The sequence below is a fragment of the Podarcis tiliguerta genome, assembly GCF_965153285.1.
Source record: "Podarcis tiliguerta genome assembly, chromosome: 2".
Taxonomy (NCBI): domain Eukaryota; kingdom Metazoa; phylum Chordata; class Lepidosauria; order Squamata; family Lacertidae; genus Podarcis; species Podarcis tiliguerta.
In genome coordinates, this window is record NC_139535.1 from 42,342,451 (window position 1) to 42,363,004 (window position 20,554).

At 43.0% G+C, this 20,554-nt stretch overlaps 1 protein-coding gene across 12 annotated transcripts in view; it reads left to right on the top strand.

The window, feature by feature from the left end:
• Positions 1 to 15,563: 15,563 nt before the first annotated feature.
• The window catches only part of ERC2 (ELKS/RAB6-interacting/CAST family member 2), a 521,838-nt gene continuing 516,847 nt past the window's right edge, over positions 15,564 to 20,554 (top strand). For 9 of the 12 annotated variants that reach the window (XM_083420969.1, XM_083420962.1, XM_083420966.1 and 6 more), the window contains exon 1: positions 15,583 to 15,878. The gene's annotated coding sequence lies outside the window, so the exon portion shown is untranslated. Of the gene's footprint in view, positions 15,879 to 20,554 lie in introns of all 12 variants that reach the window. The other 3 variants (XM_083420965.1, XM_083420973.1, XM_083420963.1) reach the window with 1 other exon arrangement.

The following is a 20,554-nucleotide window of genomic DNA, read 5'->3' on the forward strand; positions in this document are numbered from 1 at the left end:
TAGACAATACAGAGCTCGATGGAACAAAGGTATGACTTCAGTACAAGGTAACTTCCTATGTAGTCAACACACAGCAAATTCACTATACGGCAACACGTAAATAACAATATTAGTTAATGAACCATTTAGCAATTCATCAAAACATGATCTAGGAATTTTGAGTGGTTTGTTTTGATTAATAGTTGATAAGCGCATATCAAAACAAGTTGGAAGCAGAAGACCGGTGCAGGGGAACTAAAGGTTCCTCTATCCTTTCAGCTGGGGGTGATTTTCAGCACAGAACACACACAAATATATACACAACCACCTAAGGGTTATGAAGCCCACCCTGACACCCTGCATGTGTGCATCTTCCAAGGCAAATTGCAGTTTTCATGACTGTATTTTGTGAGAGGGTGAAAGCTTCAAGGAAGCATCACATAGGACTCAGTGTCTTGTGGTCTTTATGTCAGGAACATAGGAAGCTGTTTTATACTGAGGCAGGATGAATAATAAATAATAGTAAACAAGAAAAAACCCAGAAAATAAAAGTGGTATTAAATTGTGCGTCTATAACACATGCACACACACACACACATCTCATTAAACTACATCAATTATGATACAAAGATACGAAATCAAATAATACAGGTGAGAAAATGTATGAGATTGAAAATAACTAAGTGTTCAAAAAGGTTATTTCTAACAGTATTCTATTTTCTGAATAATATTTGGTTTTGTTGTATCATATTGTATAATAATGGATAATTGTATAATATTTCATTGTTTTATATTGTATCATAATTGATATAGTTTAATGTGATGCATGTGTGTTTGTGTGTGACACACACACGCGCTCGCACAGTAAACACACAGTAAAATACTGCTTTTATATTCTGGGTTTTGTTCTTGTTAGTACTTTACACTGACTCAGACCTTTGATTAATTAAGCTTAGTATTGCCTACACTGATTGGCTGTGGTTCTCCAGGATTCAAACTGAGGACATTCCCAGACCAACTTGGACTTTCTAGGGATTCTACTTGTGACCTTCTGCATGCAAAGGAGAGACTCTTCCCCTTAAACTACTGAGCCACTCTAAGCCTACTGCTTGCTAATAAAATCCTAGAACAAACATTTTGTAGTGATGTTGAGGAGAAAATTAATAATCTCACCCTCTCTCTCTCTCTCTCTCTCTCAGGTTATGTTTCCTTAAGGGTGAATGGATTTGTTCCAGTTCAGTGGTGTAATGAGGAGGTGCTTCTCTGGAGCAAACCGTACAATGCCAAAATAATGCTACAAGTGTTGCTTTTAAAATGAGGCGTCAGGGTGCTTCCCATCTCATCTGAGCAGTCATAGAACTGTCAAGCAAACGTCAGTGCACAATGCTTATTAAAAGAAAATGCATTCCTTTTTATTATGGCAAAATGAGCTACAATGAGCTACACTCATCCTCTAACAGGAAATTAACTGTATGCATGTGCTATTCATACGGACAGTTTGTGAAATCATATCCTATTTTGCAAATAAGTTGGTTTCATTCTATCAGATCAGTTCCACTAGGAAATAATGCACTGGTGCAAGTTTTTCTCCCTGGCTTGCGTAATTAGGTGATAAAATACACAACAGCGTATTTTTAAAAAACCATTTGTAGCTATGTAGATTCAAGACTTGCATATTGCTTACCTAAAAACCAGAATACCTAAGAGAATTAATGTCAGGGGAAAAAGTAAAGACAAATAGTTTTTCAAAAGTAGGGGATACAAATGTAATAATAATAGTAGTAATTGTAGTAGCAGTAGCAGCAGTAGGTTTGAATTCAGGGCAATGGGGTTTTGATTTTTTGGAACTTTATGATATGGTACCTGCATGTTGGAATATTTTAAAGAAATACAGTATATACATGAAGGAGCATCTCCACCCCATCATTCAGCCCGGACACTGAGGTCCAGCTCCGAGGGGCTTCTGGTGGTTCCCTCACTGTGAGAAGTGAAGTTACAGGGAACTAGACAGAGGGCCTTCTTGGTAGTGGCGCCCTCCCTGTGGAACACCCTCCCATCAGATAGCAAGGAAATAAACAACTATTTGACTTTTAGAAGACATCTGAAGGCAGCTCTGCTTAGGGAAGTTTTTAATGTTTGATGTTTTATCGTGTTTTTAATATTCTGTTGGGAGCTGCCCAGAGTGAGTGGGGTATAAATAATTTGTTGTTGTTGTTGTTACTACTACTACTAACAATATATGATTTTGATGGCAACACAGGATAGTCTGAATTTCAGCTATGTCTACATCTATCCCTCTGCTGCCTCTATTTTGATCACTGAGTGAATCTTTCACCACACAAAATAGTCCCTGCAAGACATATCACTGCGCAGGATGTTGTAGGAATATGGTGAACAAGAACTTGCTGTACTTCAACATTCTGCTTCATGCTGAGAATTCTGAAGTAGTTAAATTAGGCTTCCAAAAAGCAGCCATTGTACACACTTGGATGTTGATTGCAAGTATTATCTGAAGAGACTCATTCGTTGCATTTGAAGAAAATTGCTGCTATCTGAAAGGCCCCATTTTCTGCTTTCGTACTTTTTCTGATGGCTTCACAGCAGCTTCACCAGGAGGTAGGTGACTAAACAGCACCATCCCTTTCAAATGGCTGTTGCTTTATTTTTTGTGGGGGGGCTGGGAAGGAAGGAAGTGAAAGGAAAAACACCCAACCTAATGTCTGGGAAAGGGAATCTCATTCTATTTTGGAACAAAAGGACAGATTGCATTGCGGTTTGCCGTCACTCTGGTTTACATGCGCAAAAAGAATTATGGCAAGACGAAAGCAGGTTCTAGGGGAGAGTGTGTTGCCTTCCAGCTTCAGAACCTAGGGCTGTAGGGTCTCTTCGAGGGACCTGGTGGCCCTGATGAAAGAGTGCACTACAAAAAAAAAAAAAAAGACCCTGCTAATCTAACGATACAAAGGTGACAGGGGAAGGTGTCCCATACATGTGATCTTACCATACATGATGTAGAAAAGAAATACACATTTTCTTTTATTCTTCCTTGTGATTCTTGTTTTGAGATGGGATTGTGGGTTTCCTGATTCATTCAGCCTTCTAATTGTTGCATTGTGGAGAATGGCTGTGTGATGCCAACCACCATCTACTGTCATAGAATCATAGAATTGTAGAGCTGGAAGGTACCCCAAGGGTCATCTAGTACACACACACACACACACACACACACACCTGCTTGCTTTGACAAACGCTGGGTGAAACCAAATATGTAGTTGCCATCTCAGAATCCTAGTTAAATTCCTATTGAGTATGGTCCAGGCACCATGTTTGTTGTTGTTGTTTAGTCGTTCAGTCATGTCTGACTCTTCGTGACCCCATGGACCAGAGCACGCCAGGAACTTCTGTCTTCCACTGCCACCCGCAGTTTGGTCAGATTCATGTTTGTAGCTTCGAGAACACTGTCTAACCATCTCATCCTCTGTCGTCCCCTTCTCCTTGTGCCCTCCATCTTTCCCAACATCAGGGTCTTTTCCAGTGAGTCTTCTCTTCTCATGAGGTGGCCAAAGTATTGGAGCCTCAGCTTCACGATCTGTCCTTCCAGTGAGCACTCAGGGCTGATTTCCTTAAGAATGGATGCGTTTGATCTTCTTGCAGTCCATGGGACTCTCAAGAGTCTCCTCCAGCACCATAATTCAAAGGCGTCAATTCTTCGGCGATCAGCCTTCTTTATGGTCCAGCTCTCACTTCCATACATCAGTGCCTAGGGCTTGCCGATCGAAAGGTCGGCAGTTCGAATCCCCGTGGTGGGGTGCGCTCCCGTTGCTCGGTCCCAGCGCCTGCCAACCTAGCAGTTCGAAAGCACCCCCGGGTGCAAGTAGATAAATAGGGACCGCTTACTAGCGGGAAGGTAAATGGCGTTTCCGTGTGCGGCTCTGGCTCGCCAGAGCAGCGATGTCACGCTGGCCACGTGACCCAGAAGTGTCTTCGGACAGCGCTGGCCCCCGGCCTCTTTGAGTGAGATGGGCGCACAACCCTAGAGTCTGTCAAGACTGGCCCGTACGGGCAGGGGTACCTTTACCTTTACCTTTATATGTTGCCTGAGCCAAGAAATTCATACTAACATAGGGTTGCCATACATCTCTAGCAGTGTCCGGGGGGAAATCTGGAAAAATGTCTGGAAAAATCTGGACATCTGGCAGCCTGATTTTCCATAAAAATAGTTCAAAAACAGCATTTCTGTCCAGATTTTCACTGTTTGAAATATGGTGACCCTAAACATCTTGAATCAACATATGAAGAACTATTTTTCTTTAGGGATTAGATCTCAGTTCCATTTGACTCCTTGGTGGGTAGGAGGATGAGAGATAACTGAATTCTCAGTTCCCTCCATTAATATTGCAGTAGAAAGGGGATATATATTATGTAGAGGGCTTACTGTATTTATACACCCATCACACTTGAAGGGAATATTTTGCAGTCCTTGCTACCCTGTTTAGTGGAAATAATTCATTAAAAAACATTACTGGTTAACTGTGCTTCTGTACACTCCTGTGGACACTTTAATCACATCAGAAAAGATGGGTGTAGGAATTTTAACTATTTATCAAATACGCACAAAGGATTAATATCTATTTTTGATAAAATTGTGTTGCCATTTTCCTTATTTTAATGTGACTGATTGTCTCACTTCCATTAAATATGACTATAAATAGTGTAAGGTGTGGTAAAGGTAAAGGACCCCTGGATGGTTAAGTCTAGTCAAAGGCAACTATGGGGGTGAGGTGCTCCCCTCCACTTTCAGACCGAGGGGGCCAACGTTTGTCCACAGACAGCTTTCTGGGTCATGTGGCCAGAATGGCTAAACCGCTTCTGGTGCAAAGGAACACCGTGACAGAGACCAGAACACACAGAAATGCCGTTTACCTTCCCATCGCAGCAGTACCTATTTATCTACTTGCACTGGTGTGCTTTCGAACTGCTAGGTTGGCAGGAGCTGGAACAGAGCAACAGAAGCTCACCCCATCATGTGTATTCGAACCACAACTTTCCGACCAGCAAGCCCAAGAGGCCCAGTAGTTTAGACCACAGCGCCACCCACGTCCCTAAATAGTGAACATTACAGTAACAGTATATTAGGGACAGCTTGCTCAAGAGATCCATAAAGGATTCTCCATATTGTAATTTGAACTTTTATTGCTTGGAAAATATTTAATTGGGTTATTCATCAATGAATGAAACATTTATTTTCCTTTGCATGGTAGACGCTGATTTTCTAATGTATGGGTTGACTGTTTGCTTTCTGCAGTAAATATTTGCTTCCTGGTTGAACTGAAGATCTGAAATACTTTGGTTCAGAAGGTTAAACTACTTCTCTTTTTGAGTGTAACTGATAATTTTTCAGAGCTCTACTTCTAGATAGCTGTGTGTATGTGTGTGTGTGTGTGTGTGCATGCAGGCCACCTATTCAGACCACAAAGACACATTCCAAGGTTGTCTACAACTAACCAACCAGATTAAACCTATATAAAATCACAAGCAAATCCTCCATAAATCTATGAGTTACAAATATAACCCCTGTGATACACAACACCAGTTTGCTCCAAAGACGATAGGAAATAAAGGTTTCATCTACCTGCCCGCCCCCTGCATTATGGACCTCACACTCTCTGATTCCCTCTCACTAACACAGGCAAAGCAGCAGGTGTTGAGAGATGACAGAGGGGCTTCCAGACTGAAGGCTACTTTTTTAAATCTCTCATTCCAGAGCGCGCTCTCTTTCTCTCTCTGGTCTCAGAAGGTTAACCACCAGGTCCAAGAGGCATATAAGGGCTCAGTTGGAATTGGCATTCTCATAACAAGTAATCTGCTCACAGTGACCTGTCCAGGGTCCTGAAAACCCTGTCTCTGGCTGCTCTTGCCCATGAACTACGTATATCTTGCACAGGCATGCTGTGGAATCTGGATCACATATTTGACTCTGTCTGCCCAGCCAATTCCTGTTTGTCTGCTGATCGCACTATTAGTCTACTGTGATTTGTCCATCCTTGGGATGTGGGCATGACACTAGTGTGGTTCCCTGATCCACAAAATGTTCTGCACTTTCCCACCAAAGAAAAGGACTCCGCCCCCACAACTTAACAAGTAGCTGCTGCCTAATCAGCAGTGACTCATATTGATGCGCCAGCCTACATCTTCCCCTACTCTCTTTCGCAGTGGATACAGCAGGCACCTATATCATCTTCAGGGGACCTAAATCCTGCAAACCCAATTTGTGCAGCTGTACCAACACACATGTGCCAGCTGGAGCACAGGTTTAAGTACTGGGTACCATTTTATGGGTTACTTGCTCTTAAGATGGTGAACTAGCACCCTCATTCTGAATAAAAGATCAGAGTTTGCTGTTCGGACTGAAGAACAACAATTGAAATGTCTTGAAGGAAGAGGAGGTAACTGGTGCTTCCTGATCACCTGATTCCCTGATTACAGGGATTCCGCGCAGAGGTTACCTTTTGCTTGCTAGGACGGCATGCGGTTCTTCCAATGGACCAATTGCTTCTCTACTAGCCTTGTTATCAGGAATTTCCATCTTTTGTTAACAGAACAACCTAACTGCATTCCAGCATTCTATACGTTGCACTGTTTTACAGACCTGGTTTGGTGATTAATTTTATAACAAAACACAACTACAGAATTAGTCTATTCTGTGTGTAGGCAAAGCACAATGAGACTTGGGGGGGGGGGGGGCTCTTTTTGCCTTTAAGTAAACCTTTCTTGTTTGCAGGCACAAGTCACTTTTTACTGCCTGATGAGCAAGGATGGGCAACTAGTGATGAAAAACCTATTAGTTGTACCTTATGTTGCCACTCACCTCCAGTTTTTGTTTTCTGCTCCAGGCCTGCATAGGGGAACTTGAATTACTGGTTTTTGGTTTGTTTGTTGTTGTTATAAATATAATTCTTAGGGAAAAGTGAAATGCTAAATTCTCATGTAACACTGTAAAAATAAATCAGCCAGTTTAAAAGAAGCTTATATTGAATTATTTTGGCCTTGGCAAAATATCATGCAATACACACACACACACACACACACACACACTTTAATAATTACTGTTGTGGAATGGATGGAAATATTTCCCAGAGATACAGTCAGATGGACTATAGCCAAACAACTCTAGAGGCTTGTATTGATAGCAGCATCAGCACATTGATGTGCATTGTCCTCCTCAGGAGCGCTGCTCAATATCTAAGGAATTCAAAATGTTCAACATAGGCACAACGTGTTTCTTACCACAAAAAAGAGAGTTATTAATTGATTGCATCTTTACAATGCAGACATTCATAGACACACATCTAAAGTGAAAAAACTGGAATTTTGATTGCTTTCACTTACTTTGAAAGAATGGTCAGCATTATGATCCAGGTTTACCCTTCGCATTGCTGCAAAATGAAGCATGTCACCTTATCATATAATAAAAATTGGGAGGCCAAAGTGTTACATTCTGTAGTAATGCAAACTGCACTTGCATATTTTCATTACTTGGTTCAAAGATGAGTACTGCTATATTGCTGCACAGTACGATCCCTCCCTTTTCTCTCTTGGTTACCATGGGTAACACACATTAGAATGGATTAGCTGCAGTACCTGAACACACCTCATTGTTCTGGGCATAATCTAGAGAAAATGAGGAGTGGCAAAATGCTGTGTAAAGGCAACTATTTATGATGTGCAGCAATGGGAGGCGCTTTCCCCTTAGTCATAAGACTTAGTGCCATCACGGTATTAGAACCAGCATTTGTAGCTTGATAACTGTACAAACACAGTGGAGGATGGAATGGTCCCTTGAAAAAACAAGCTTGGCCCATTTTTCTAATCGCAGCTGCTTCTCTTCTGCTCACAGAAATGGAGCTGGACAGAGGAATGTTACTTTATATATTTGAAACATGTATGTTGCACTTTGTTAACATTGAAGGTGATGTGGATGGGTAGGCAAACTAAGGCCCGGGGGCTGGGGCCAGCCCAATCGCCTTCTCAGTCCGGCCCGCGGACAGTCCATGAATCAGCATGTTTTTACATGAGCAGAATGTGTGCTTTTATTTAAAATGCATCTCTGGGTTATTTGTGGGGCCTGCCTGGTGTTTTTACATGAGTAGAATGTGTGCTTTTATTTAAAATGCACCTCTAGGTTATTTGTGGGGCATAGGAATGCGTTCCTTTTACAGTGGTACCTCGGGTTAAGAACTTAATTCGTTCTGGAGGTCCGTTCTTAACTTGAAACTGTTCTTAACCTGAAGCACCACTTTAGCTAATGGGGCCTCCTGCTGCTGCCGCGCCACCAGACCATGATTACTGTTCTCACCCTGAAGCAAAGTTCTGTAACCTGTAGTGTATGTAACCTGAAGCGTATGTAACCTGAGGTACAACTGTATTTTTTCAGAATATAGTCCGGCCCCCCACAAGGTCTGAGGGACAGTGGACTGGCCCCCTGCTGAAAAAGTTTGCTGTCCCTTGATATAAAAACACATGAAAAGACAGCTGTGGGTACAAGGAACCTTAAGAGTGAAGAAGAGGAGGGACATCTTTATTTGGAGGTGGGGTGCTTGGCATGCAGAAAGTCCTAGGTTCAATCCCAAACAATCCAAGTAAGGCTGAAAAGGACTCCTTGAAACTCTTGAACACTGCTGCCAGTCAGTGTCGACTATCCTGAACTAGATGGATCAATGGTAGGATTAGGTGTAAGACAGTTTCCTTTGCTCCTCTGCCTAATCTGGAAGTGAAGAAAAGTTCCAGTTATTTAGTGCGGAACAAGCATCCTAAGAGTTGTGCATGTTGACCTCTATGCTAGAACGTATCTCATCTTGGCTGTGAGACCTGGAATACCTGCTCTTGGCATTGCAGGCCTTTTTTCTGCCTGGTCTGGGGGGGAGGGGGCTGACTGATTCCAGCTACAAAAGCTGAGGCTGCTGAAGAGGTCAGAGACCATCTTGGCTGTTTCTTAGCACAGACCCAGGTCATTGAGTCTGAGCTTCCACAGCTGTGGAACCACAATTGGCAGGATTAGCAGCAACAGCAACAGGTATGTTCTATGCTGATGATAATATTTTATTGTCTTGCTAACTATGCTGTTTTAAATGTGTATTTTGTATTTGACTTTCTCTAGTAATGTTTTCTTTTGAAATGTTAAGGTTTTTTTGTTTGTTAATTTTGCTGCTTTAAACGTGCATTCTGTATGTGACCTCCTTTGTAATGTTTTCTTTTGAGATCTTTAAGGCAATGTTTCCTGTTAATTATGCTCTTTGAATGTACACATTATATTTTACTTTCTTCTGTAATGTTATCTTCTGGATTGTTTTATTTGATGTTTTAATGTTTGAGATTTTTTCCCCTTAAAAATAAAGAAGTAGTATAGAAATGAAATGAACAATAATAACAATCCAAGTCAATATTCTTCATGAAATATATTGGATTCCCACGTGGACTTCCTGGGTACGAAATGCTGGATTACGTTACATGCTTTAAGGGAAAACTCCTTAAAGATGTTACACTGGAACAGATATTACAAAGAACACCATAGAATAGTTATTTTCATTGTAAAGCCTTTATTTCTAATCTCATGCATGGTGGAACAGTCTCATTTACAACTGGAGCAAAAATAAAAATAAGAATCCAATTTTATCATGTAGATACCACTAATGCTCAAAAATAAACAAGCTCAATTTTAAACAGCTTTAAAGTGAAACCTACAGTAAATTCCATTTTTATAATACTGTGGATATTTGCATAAAGTTGGGAAGCACTTCAATTCTTTGTGAAGATTTTTATCTGTGACACAAGGTGCTCTGCGTAGCTACTGGCCTCCAATGGGGTTGCGTGTTCCCATCCACAGTGGCAGGTGCATCAAGCAAATTCAGTGGAATCCAGGATGAAGTCACAATGCCATTGCATGTCCATTTCTTCTTCTTTCTCCTTCCTTCTCCTTCCTTTCTCCACCACCACCACCACAGAATCCTACCCTTCTCCGCATTGGCAGTAATCACAAGGAATCACAGAAATGCTAAGTTATGATTAACTGCATCGTACCTAGCACAACCATGGAAGAAACTGAGATTACATCGAGCATGGCCTGGAGGCATGAGATACAGCCACCTACTGAAGCTATGCGGGTTCGCATCTGTTCGGTGCCTGGATTGGGGCACCACCTGGAAACTCATTGTATGCCGACTTCAGTGCCACACTGGAAGAAAGGCAGGAAACACAGGAACTTCTATAAAATAAATGGCAGGGCTTGGTCCATGGGCATAGGATGCAGCCACATGCTGAAGATAAGCAAGTCTGGGCTCAGCCAGTGCCTGGCTGGAAGACTATCTGGAAGCACCTTGGTACCCCACATTGAATTCCATGATAGAAGGAAGGTGGGATCTAAATGTGCTAAATTAACCTGCCCACTGAGAGGCTGCACCACAGTGAAAGTGTAGGTGACATGGAGAAGAGGCGTTTACAAAAAGTTTGCACAAGACTCCACATACAGTCTGGGATGCGGGTGGCGCTGTGGGTAAAAGCCTCAGCGCCTAGGGCTTGCCGATCAAAAGGTTGGCGGTTCGAATCCCCGCGGCGGGGTGCGCTCCCGTTGCTCGGTCCCAGCGCCTGCCAACCTAGCAGTTCGAAAGCACCCCCGGGTGCAAGTAGATAAATAGGGACCGCTTACTAGTGGGAAGGTAAACGGCGTTTCTGTGTGTGGCTCTGGCTCGCCAGATGCGGCTTTGTCACGCTGGCCACGTGACCCGGAAGTGTCTCCGGACAGCGCTGGCCCTCGGCCTCTTGAGTGAGATGGGCGCACAACCCTAGAGTCTGTCAAGACTGGCCCGTACGGGCAGGGGTACCTTTACCTTTACCTTTTACCACATACAGTCAGACCTCACTCTGCCCTCCCACCCTTCGATTGCTGCATACAGCTTCAAATAATCAAGTTACTTTAGAAATGTCATCTAACATGCTTTTGTCATTGCAACCATTGTATATTGCTTTCAAAAAGAGCATGGAAAAATACTGTACGGTTTTGTTTGTGGTGCACACTTTGGTTAAATCCCTTCTCTCTCTCTCAATTTCTCCTTGAACGTTATGGATCCGTCCGTCCATCTCCCACACTGGAAAAGATGCTTTGTGTTCTTCGCATCATCATCATGCCTTTCTCTGGACCATAAGTGTTCCAGCTGTGCTCTCTTTGTGAGAAAGTGGCCCAAAACCTTAGTGAATCATAACTTTATGTAATGCATGCGTCACTTTCCTAGGGCATTCAGCATATAACTTCCACCAAAAAGAAGCAAAATGAGCTGCTGTTTTATGTCCCCTTTAAAGTCACCGCAATAGGAAGTGGAAGCTACAAGCATCTCGGTCATTAAAGAGGCCTTTAGAAAAGTTGCAGAGGCCAGATGATTAGGACAAAAGTTTAAAGGCACCCTTTCCCCTCCTTGGCTTTTTCATTTTCAAGTATGCACCTGTAGTTGTTTCTTTCAGCCCAGCAATCCGACTGGTATTCATATTTGATTTCCTGTTTAGGCGTTGGGGAAAAGAAAACCCTGCTAAGGAGATCTAATATTCCCTATTTTTATCTAATCTTAAAATATGAAAGGGGCCAGCTGCTTCTGAAAGGCAATGTACACAGGTAAAGGTAGATGAACAAGGCTTGCATGTAAGAAATAGTTTAATGTCAGGTAGTTACCAATCCTATTTATCTTCAAGTCAATGTTGGGAAGGAAATTCAAAGGAAAATTGCCTTTTGAAAATTCTCAACCCTGGGTAGTATATTGGAAAGTTGAGTGAAATGATTTTACAATTTTTTTCCCTGTGGGGAGGAGAATTTCCTCAGCTGTTTACTGGGAGTGGGGCTCATGATAAGTTAGGAGTGTGTAACTTGTCACCCTTCTCATTTTGATAAAAACCCTTTACATCCTTTATGCTGGCTGGGAGAGATGGGAGTTGGAGTCTAACAGTGTCTGAAGGGTCACAGTTTCCTCACCCATGCTATAAGTAGTGGTAGTAGTGTAGTATCTTTCACTCCCCACCCTGAGAGTTCTCTGCTTTTTTGCTACTGCTCCAAATGGTGGCAAAAGCAAATGCACTGACAGCCATTTTGCATTGTCCTAAATGCCTTCAACTTTGCCTCATTCTGGGGCACTTTGGGGGTGGGGAATGGCCGCCCCCACAAAATAAATGGTGAATATTTGGAGAAAATTCTGCAACAGGGTCTTCCTTTTTTAGGGGAGTGAGAAAGAAAAAGAAAACCAAAGGATTATTTCTGAAAAACAATTATTCTGAGAACTTATAGCATTAACCTCTACATCTTTTAATCAACACAATAATGCAGGCAGAAGGTGAGAAATGGATCTCAGAGTTAACCTTTCTAAATATAAAAAGGAACATTTAAAATAAAGCTTATATTTCTATTTCTCCTAGTGCTACTGCTATTAACAATAATACGGAATATATCATAGCCAAAGTTAAACATTTTAAAGTCCTGTTCATTTAAATGTGACTGGATCATGACCATATATTATTAATAATGATGACATTAAAGGTTATGTACAGAAAATGGGAGGCGTGTCTATACCCCTGCTTCTTTACCATGTACACAGGATTTTCCATTTGTCAGAGTGCGATCCAGCTTTTACAGTGGGAATATTTGATTGCTTGACATCTTCAGGGTTTTAGCCAGAATGGCTCTCTGGAGATCAAGTGGTTCACTTTCATATTATGGTTAGAATTCTCAGGCATACTAAGGAAACATGAAAAGGATGAATCAATTTACTCCATGGGATACATTTACTACCCTCCACACTTTTAGTGTTTGGGCCATAATGGTGGCTGGTGCCCATTGGGGTTGGCGGGCCAGAAGGCAGGGAGCCTGATGATAGGTGGAGTCAGAGCCAATGGCAGGCAGAGCTACCTAGTTCCAGAAGAAGCTGAAATCTAAGGCTGCCCCCTCAACTAGCAGCAAGGAAGAAGGCAGGCAGGTGAGGGCTGGCTGAGGGGGGCAGGCAGACTGAGGTTGGGGCGGGCCCTATTTGCCCCAACAGACCATCTTCCATTGGCTTTGGGCGCTTGCTTGCACCTGGAGAACAACCCCTCGAAACACAGACACAGTTTCTTCATTCCATTAAAGAATTGGCTGACTGCAAAGCTAAACATTGCCTTGAGAGTTCCTTAAGTGAATATGGCAGAAGATCAAAATCACTGACTATCTAGACACAAAGCTCACCTCACTGCTACTCTGCAGCACTGACAACTGCCAAGATGGCAGCAGCATTAGTACAAATCTATTGGGCCTAGCATCTAGACCCTGAGTGAAAGGGTGGCCTGGCTATTGCTGCTCGATATTGATAAACCAGCATTTCCAATGGCAGCAGCTATGGTGCTGTATAGTTGGAAGCTGTGATTCATATTCCCACTGTGGGACACAAATGTAGAATGCATACATCTGCACATGATGTACATATTCTCCTTTTTAGCATCATCTATGTCGGGGTGGCCAAACTTTTTGGACTAGTGGGCACATTTTGAATTGAAGTGTATCATTAAGGATTTGTTTTATACATTGCTTTTTTATGTAGCAGCACCTAAGTTATGGAACTACCACGAGCACCATCCCTGGGAAATCTGGCAAGCCTTTATTTAGGAGAACCTTTTATAATTCGTTTTAATCTGGATGGGCTGGCATGATTTTAAAGAAGACTCTTTAACTGAGGTGTTTTATGTTCTTTAATTGTGTTGTGATTTTATTGTTGCTTTATTGGTTTATTTTTAAATTATGTGAAGCTTCATCATTTTAAATATTTTCAAGCCACCCGTACAAATATGTAAAATAAAGGAACACATTTATGGAAAATTCAGGGTGCATAGAATCTCTTCCCTTGATTTCCCCATGCTCCTACAGAATATCTGAATTAATTCCTTTTGATAATATTAGCACAATGCCTGCAATGAAAGTGGCCAAACAATGCCCACAAAAACTATTGTTGAGCCAGATTCTTGTGTTTCACATGAGCCAATAGCAAAGGTTTGTAGGACAACGATAATCTTGATCAGTAATATACTCTGGAAATAAAAACAAATTCAGCTGGTTTGGATGTGGCAAATGTTACAGCACCAAAAAAGATTAAATCACTACATGATCCGATCGATTGAAATCAACATTATTTTGTCCAGAATTAATATAGCTCTATTCACAGCAAGATGATTCAGCTACAGTGCATGTATACAAAATAATTACAGATGTTTAGTGTGTGTGTATGATAAAACAATTAAAAAGTCAATTTCTTTATTTCTAGACTAGATGCACAAAGAGGGATACAGTGGCTGTACCTCTTATTGGAGACTAGTTTAGTAAATTACATCTCTCATGTTGTGCATTTACTGTGTGTACTCTCACTGTGTTCCATCTCCAACAGCTAAAGATACATAGCTAGAATGCTATTGACTGGAAAGGCATGAAGTATAGTGAAGTATAGACATGTGGTGGTAGGCTCACCAACGTGGTATGCCACTGTTTATGTCAAAACCACGTCTCTTCAGAAAGATGAAAAATAGCACTAAGGTGATCTACAGCTGCAGAGATTGCACGACTGTTCCATTATTTACCCCCCAAAACAGTTGATTTTTTCTTTTGGACCAGAACCATGGAGGCAACCATGAAGAAATCATAGAAGGGAAATGATTTGATGGTGACATCATGTAGATGTTGCATAAAATTATATGTATGATAGTGCATGGGTATTGCTGTTACGTCTATAGGCAGGTATCAGATCAAAAGTTTAAAAACACAGGAGACTTTCTGGAGCAAGTGTCTGAAATAAATTACCCCCAGTATGTTCTTTATAGCTCTGTACTATTAAGGCCAATCAGCTGTTGCTGTTAATAAATAATAATCAGTGCTTTTTCTTTCTTATTCTAGAAAAAGGGTGCTGGTACTCACCAAGAAATTGTTACAGTAAGTGCCACACTGTTAACATTTGGGAGGGAAAAGGTGTGGGTACTGTGTACCTTGAATACCCGCGGAATTCAGCACTGATGATGATGATGATGATGATGATACCTTTATAACGGGGATGCCTAGGAGCCTGTGTTTAATTATATTAGCACATTTATACGAAATGTGCATCCATTATTAAAACAGTCATACATATAAATAAAAACAGGCCTTGGAGGCTACATTTTGGGCGTATGTTTGCAAGCACGTGCGTCCACCTATTTCTGCCAAGGTGAGCTGGCCTTGCGCCACTATTTTCAATCCACCCTCCGCTGGCCACCGTTCGCCTTGAAGGCGTGCGAGCAATTGGGCTGCGCGCGAACCTGAGCATCTCTGGAGCGGGTAGGGCGCCTCCGCCAAGCCTCGGGCAGCGGGGTGTCGGCTCTTTCCCTCCCATCTCCGGGCTTGCAGAGCGCAAAGCGAGATGCCGGGCGCCGGGGCGAAGGAAGGCAAACCTTTGGAGCGTTGCTGCTGCTGCTTTTGCTGCTGGAGGTCCGGTTTGCAGCCGGCCCCTTCCGAGGAAGCTCGCTGCTGCCCCCGGCGGAGAGCGCGAGGCGCGCAGGCAGCTCCTCGGGAATGCTGGGAATGTTGAGTCAGGGACTGGCGAGGCAGGGAGTCGGGCTGGCGGCTGGCTGAAGGGAGCCTGGGCGCGAGGGGCAGGAGGGAAGCGGCGGCGGCGGCGGCGGCTGGGGGAACTACGGGAGCCTCTCCCGACTGCAGCAGGTCCCTCCTCCTCCTCCTCCTCTCGCCTCGTACCTGTTCCCCCGGCTCCTCTCGCCGCGCCGCCTCTCTCCCCGCTGCAATGGGCTGTCGGCGAGGCAGGATGCTGTGAGATCCATGTGAGGCGGACGCGAGAGAGACGGATGCAATGATTGGAAAGGTGAGGGGCTCCAGCGCGGATATGGCCGTGGTGGATTTGGGTGCATCCATTTGGACGCACACGAATTGCACCTCGGGCGTTGCAAAGCATCAAAGGGTCGGCAAGGGCGGGCGGGGGGGGGGGGGAATGAGAGAGTCCAAGGTGGGGGGAGGCTTTCCTTGGAAAGACAAGAGCCTTGCTCTGTGATAAACGCCTGCTGATACATTTGCCCGAGCTGGCATCTGGCTCCCGCGGAAGCACCGACGCTTGCAATTTCTCCTAGAAAACAGCCATGCAGTTGCCAGGGCGGGTTTGTGTGTGTGAGAGAGCGAGATCCATGGAGAATTACTATCCTGTCCAACGCCTTCTTTGCACGGGCTTGGTAAGACTCGGAAACGGCGGGCTTTGGAATAAGAGTTGACATACGTTGTGCATAGCTTTGGGGGTTTTTATAAAACAAATGTGAAGGGGAAGAGGCTTCCTTCTTCCCCAGCAAGCCCCTCGCCCCGCCTCGCGCTTGCAAGGAGGAGGATTCCCAGGAAGAAGCGAGGATATTATATTAGCAGTTATATAATGAACCGAGGCAATACGGACCTTTGTACATTTTAGTGTGCTCTGGGGTTGAAAGATTATTTGGGGCGGCTGTAAGATCAGGATACCTAATGTGTAACCTGCACAGATTTGAATGGCACGCATGTCTTGCCTTAGTGTGTGTGTGTGTGTGTGTGTGTGTGTGTCTATATCTAGCGCAAATATCTGTAGTAATAATGTGGTGGAGGAGCCCCCCTCCCCGTTTTATTAGTGTGTGATTGATTTCTAGGCGGCTACCTGCTAAGCCTAGGATGGATGGAGGGGGATCTACTCCCTTAGCTGCGAATTTCCGTTTTGATAGACAAGCCGCAGGGCCACTTGCATTGGCAGGAACGGGCTCCTGGCTGTGAGCTCAGCCAATCGGTGCGGCTGGGGGGGAGGGCAAGTCCTCTTGTCAGGGTTAGTTTCCTGCTTGGCTTTTTAAATCAGTGGTCTCACTTAAGCGTTTGTTTGGTGTCTTCCCCTCCCTCCCCTTTTCTCCACCGCAGTGAAAGAAAGGGGGAGGATTCCCCCTGCCTCTCCCCACCTGGTCACCATTGACTCCCCTGCCCTTTATGATTCAGAGGGTGATGGAGAGGCACCTTCTGTGAAAGATCATTTGTGGCGGTGCCTTTCCTCTTTTGGAGGGGTGGAAAGGGTGATGGAGATACTTATTCTGCATTCCAAAAAAGAAGCAAGTGTGGCAAAGATTTATCACCCACTGGTTTGCTCTTCTTTACCTTCCTAAGGAGCAGATAGTCTCTCCCTTTACAACCCCAGGTTCTCTAGGTCCTTAGTTCTCAACTTTTAACTGAATCATTCTTTTAGGGACCCATTTCTTTTTTTCTTTTACCGCATATTTGTTTGATGGTAGTGCTTCTGTTGGTGACACACCTTAAATCTGCCTGCGACCCAGTAATGGGCCCTTACTGACACCAGGTCAAGACCAGTGCTTTCTTTTTTTGCTCTCTCTAGTAGTTAAATGGAGCGACCTCAGGTAACCTAATCCCCAGTTCTCTTCTCTCCCAGCTGCTCTGGGTCCTGTGCTGTCTGAAAGGAGAATGTCCCTGGCGAACACAGAGTTCAGACCATAGAAGAGCTGCTACCACACAAGGGGTTAATTATTTCCATTGAAAGATAACACTCTTTGGTCTCACAAGAAGGACTTGCCAGTGGCTGAGAGAAGGTCCAGCCAATTTCTTTGTGCCGTTTCACTTGTGCTATTCCTTCATTTGGTAGTAAAGCGTTTTCTCGGTTCTCATTCATCCACATACAGAGAAAGATGCATCTAGGAATGGTCTTGATGTTATATTCATACACTTACCTTTATAGTATAGGTCACATCTGTCAAAATATGCAACAATACCTTGGCCTTTGGCCCATCCCGTTTTAAAGATGCACAATGCCAGAAACTGACCTGGATACATTTAGACATTGTCATCTTTCCACTCCTGAAAATGTTCAGATGGATTTTATACTTGCAGACAGAGAGCACACATATACAGTGGTACCTTGGGTTACAGACGCTTCAGGTTACAGACGCTTCAGGTTACAGACTCCGCTAACCCAGAAATCGTACCTTGGGTTAAGAACTTTGCTTCAGGATGAGAACAGAAATCGCACTGCGGCGGCAGCAGGAGGCCCCATTAGCTAAAATGGTACCTCAGGTTAAGAACAGTTTCTGGTTAAGAACGGACCTCTAGAACGAATTAAGTTCTTAACCCGAGGTACCACTGTACACACTTTTGTACAGCTTGTGCTTTCTAAATGAATGTGGTGGTAGATGGTTTTGGAACTATTCTGTAATCTAACAAATGCACCATGATATTTCCTACACACGCTTTCATACACATTACCCTGGAGTTCATAGTCTAAAAAGTAGGGTGCATTTTTTAGCAAGTTGTTGCAGATGCCTAAAAAATCCTGCAATTTCTTGTTGATAGGAAAATCCAATATATGCACAAACACTCATCTCAAACAGAACATGATTAATAGTTGTTGTTTCCCCAGTGTCCTTCTCTTTGTTTCTGTAGCTATATCTCCCTTAGCAGAGCAACCGTAGAGTCATATAGTCTTTATTTGATTCATCAATGTATTTATCTTTTCCTCTCCAAAGTCAAAAGTATTCTTTCCTGGCAGTTTTGCACCTATACTACTGGATTGTCCTCATCGTTGGCTGTCTCTCCCCCCTACTGTTACTTTCCTCTCCAATATGTTCAAAAAGACTTTCTAATCAAATCTTTCTTTTATTTCACCATGATTATATTAATGTTCTTAAATCTCTATATTGGCTTTCTCATATATATTCCAGTTTTTAAAAACGTCTAGCCACTGACTACACTTCCCCTAAGATCCTTTCTTGCATCTACTAGTTTATTAAAACTCCTCCCCTGTCTGCCTTCTTCTACTCCAGTCTCATGCTATACTCAGAAATAACTTTGCCATCTTTTACAAATTATCCCTCTTCAAGTAGCTCCACAACTTCACATTAGCATAGCTTTTCTGGTCCATAGCCTTTCCTTACCTTTCCCCCTATAGCCATTAGCTGCATTTGTTATCTTTCTTCATTATTGCATCCTGATCCCACTGTTAATTCTACATCCTTCTCTTAAATGATTTGTGTGAATACAAAATATTTGCCTTTGGGTGTACACATTCAATAACATGTCATGCTTTACATACAGAAGTGAAAATAGGATATAAAGGTAAAGGTACCCCTGCCCGTACGGGCCAGTCTTGACAGACTCTAGGGTTGTGCGCCCATCTCACTCAAAGAGGCCGGGGGCCAGCGCTGTCCGAAGACACTTCCGGGTCACGTGGCCAGCGTGACATCGCTGCTCTGGCGAGCCAGAGCCGCACACGGAAACGCCGTTTACCTTCCCGCTAGTAAGCGGTCCCTATTTATCTACTTGCACCCAGGGGTGCTTTCGAACTGCTAGGTTGGCAGGCGCTGGGACCGAACAGCGGGAGCGCACCCCGCTGCGGGGATTCGAACCGCCGACCTTTCGATCGGCAAGCCCTAGGCACTGAGGCTTTAACCCACAGCGCCACCCGCGTCCCTGGGATACTTACCAGTAATTTCCACCTGTAGTTCTTGGGGCGTAAAGAACAAGATATTTATGGAAATTGTGTGTGTGTGTGTGTGTGTGTGTGTGTATGTGTAAAGATTGTGTATGTGAAAATAGAATTTGAGGTGAAGATTTATGTGGTATAAGTGTACACATGGACACATTAAAAGATACAAAGGACTTAGAATTAATGAGGAGACATAATATATTACAGTGGAACATGCAGCAGTTGTATATATATTACAAATCACTGGATCATTAGATTTTTGTAAAATAAAATAGAGAGAATGGTTTGTACTCTCTGGATCATTAGATTTAATTGTTTTTAAAATGTGAATGTCTGTAAAACACAAATATTTCAGTGGAAACATAATTGTAAGGGGGGGGGGAACCCTCTTAGGATAACCTGAGATGCGTATCTTAGTACTTGTGAGTTTACCAATGGGATACCAGCATGCCAGATTTGATTAGCTAAGTTTTCTCTTTGTGCATATGGTGGAGTTTGATAGGTTATGTTAAAAATAAAATAAAAGGTAGGATCCATAGTTTCGTTCAGGGCTTGCAGATTGTGGTTAACGAAATTCAGCCTTCAAGGCTGGGAGATAAAAATGCAGGTATTCACACAAGGAACAGCAAAGAGAAATAATCTTCTCTCAAAATCTCAAGAAGTGACAATGGCACAATGACTAGATGCCCTATAAGCTGCATTGGAAAAATTACCTTCTGTTGCTGCAAAGATCAGCTGAATCCCAAGTAATTCAAAAAGAAGTGTGTTCTCTCCACATTTTGAAACTGTCAGCTATGTAACAGCTGATGAATCTGTTAGGAATAGCATTACAGTGGTTCTAGGGATGGGTTCACACAAATATGTTTCTATTAACCTTAATGTTGTTTTCTTGTCCTTGTGCAACATGCTGTTTGAGCTTTGGAATGCTTAACCTTTTAGCAGTAGAGACACATTTCTTCTTGTCTTGATTACTGCAGGATTTGTTTTGTTTATTAATGCATTTTGGCTATCTTTTTATTTTTAATGTAGTTAAATACACCAAAGTTAACTTT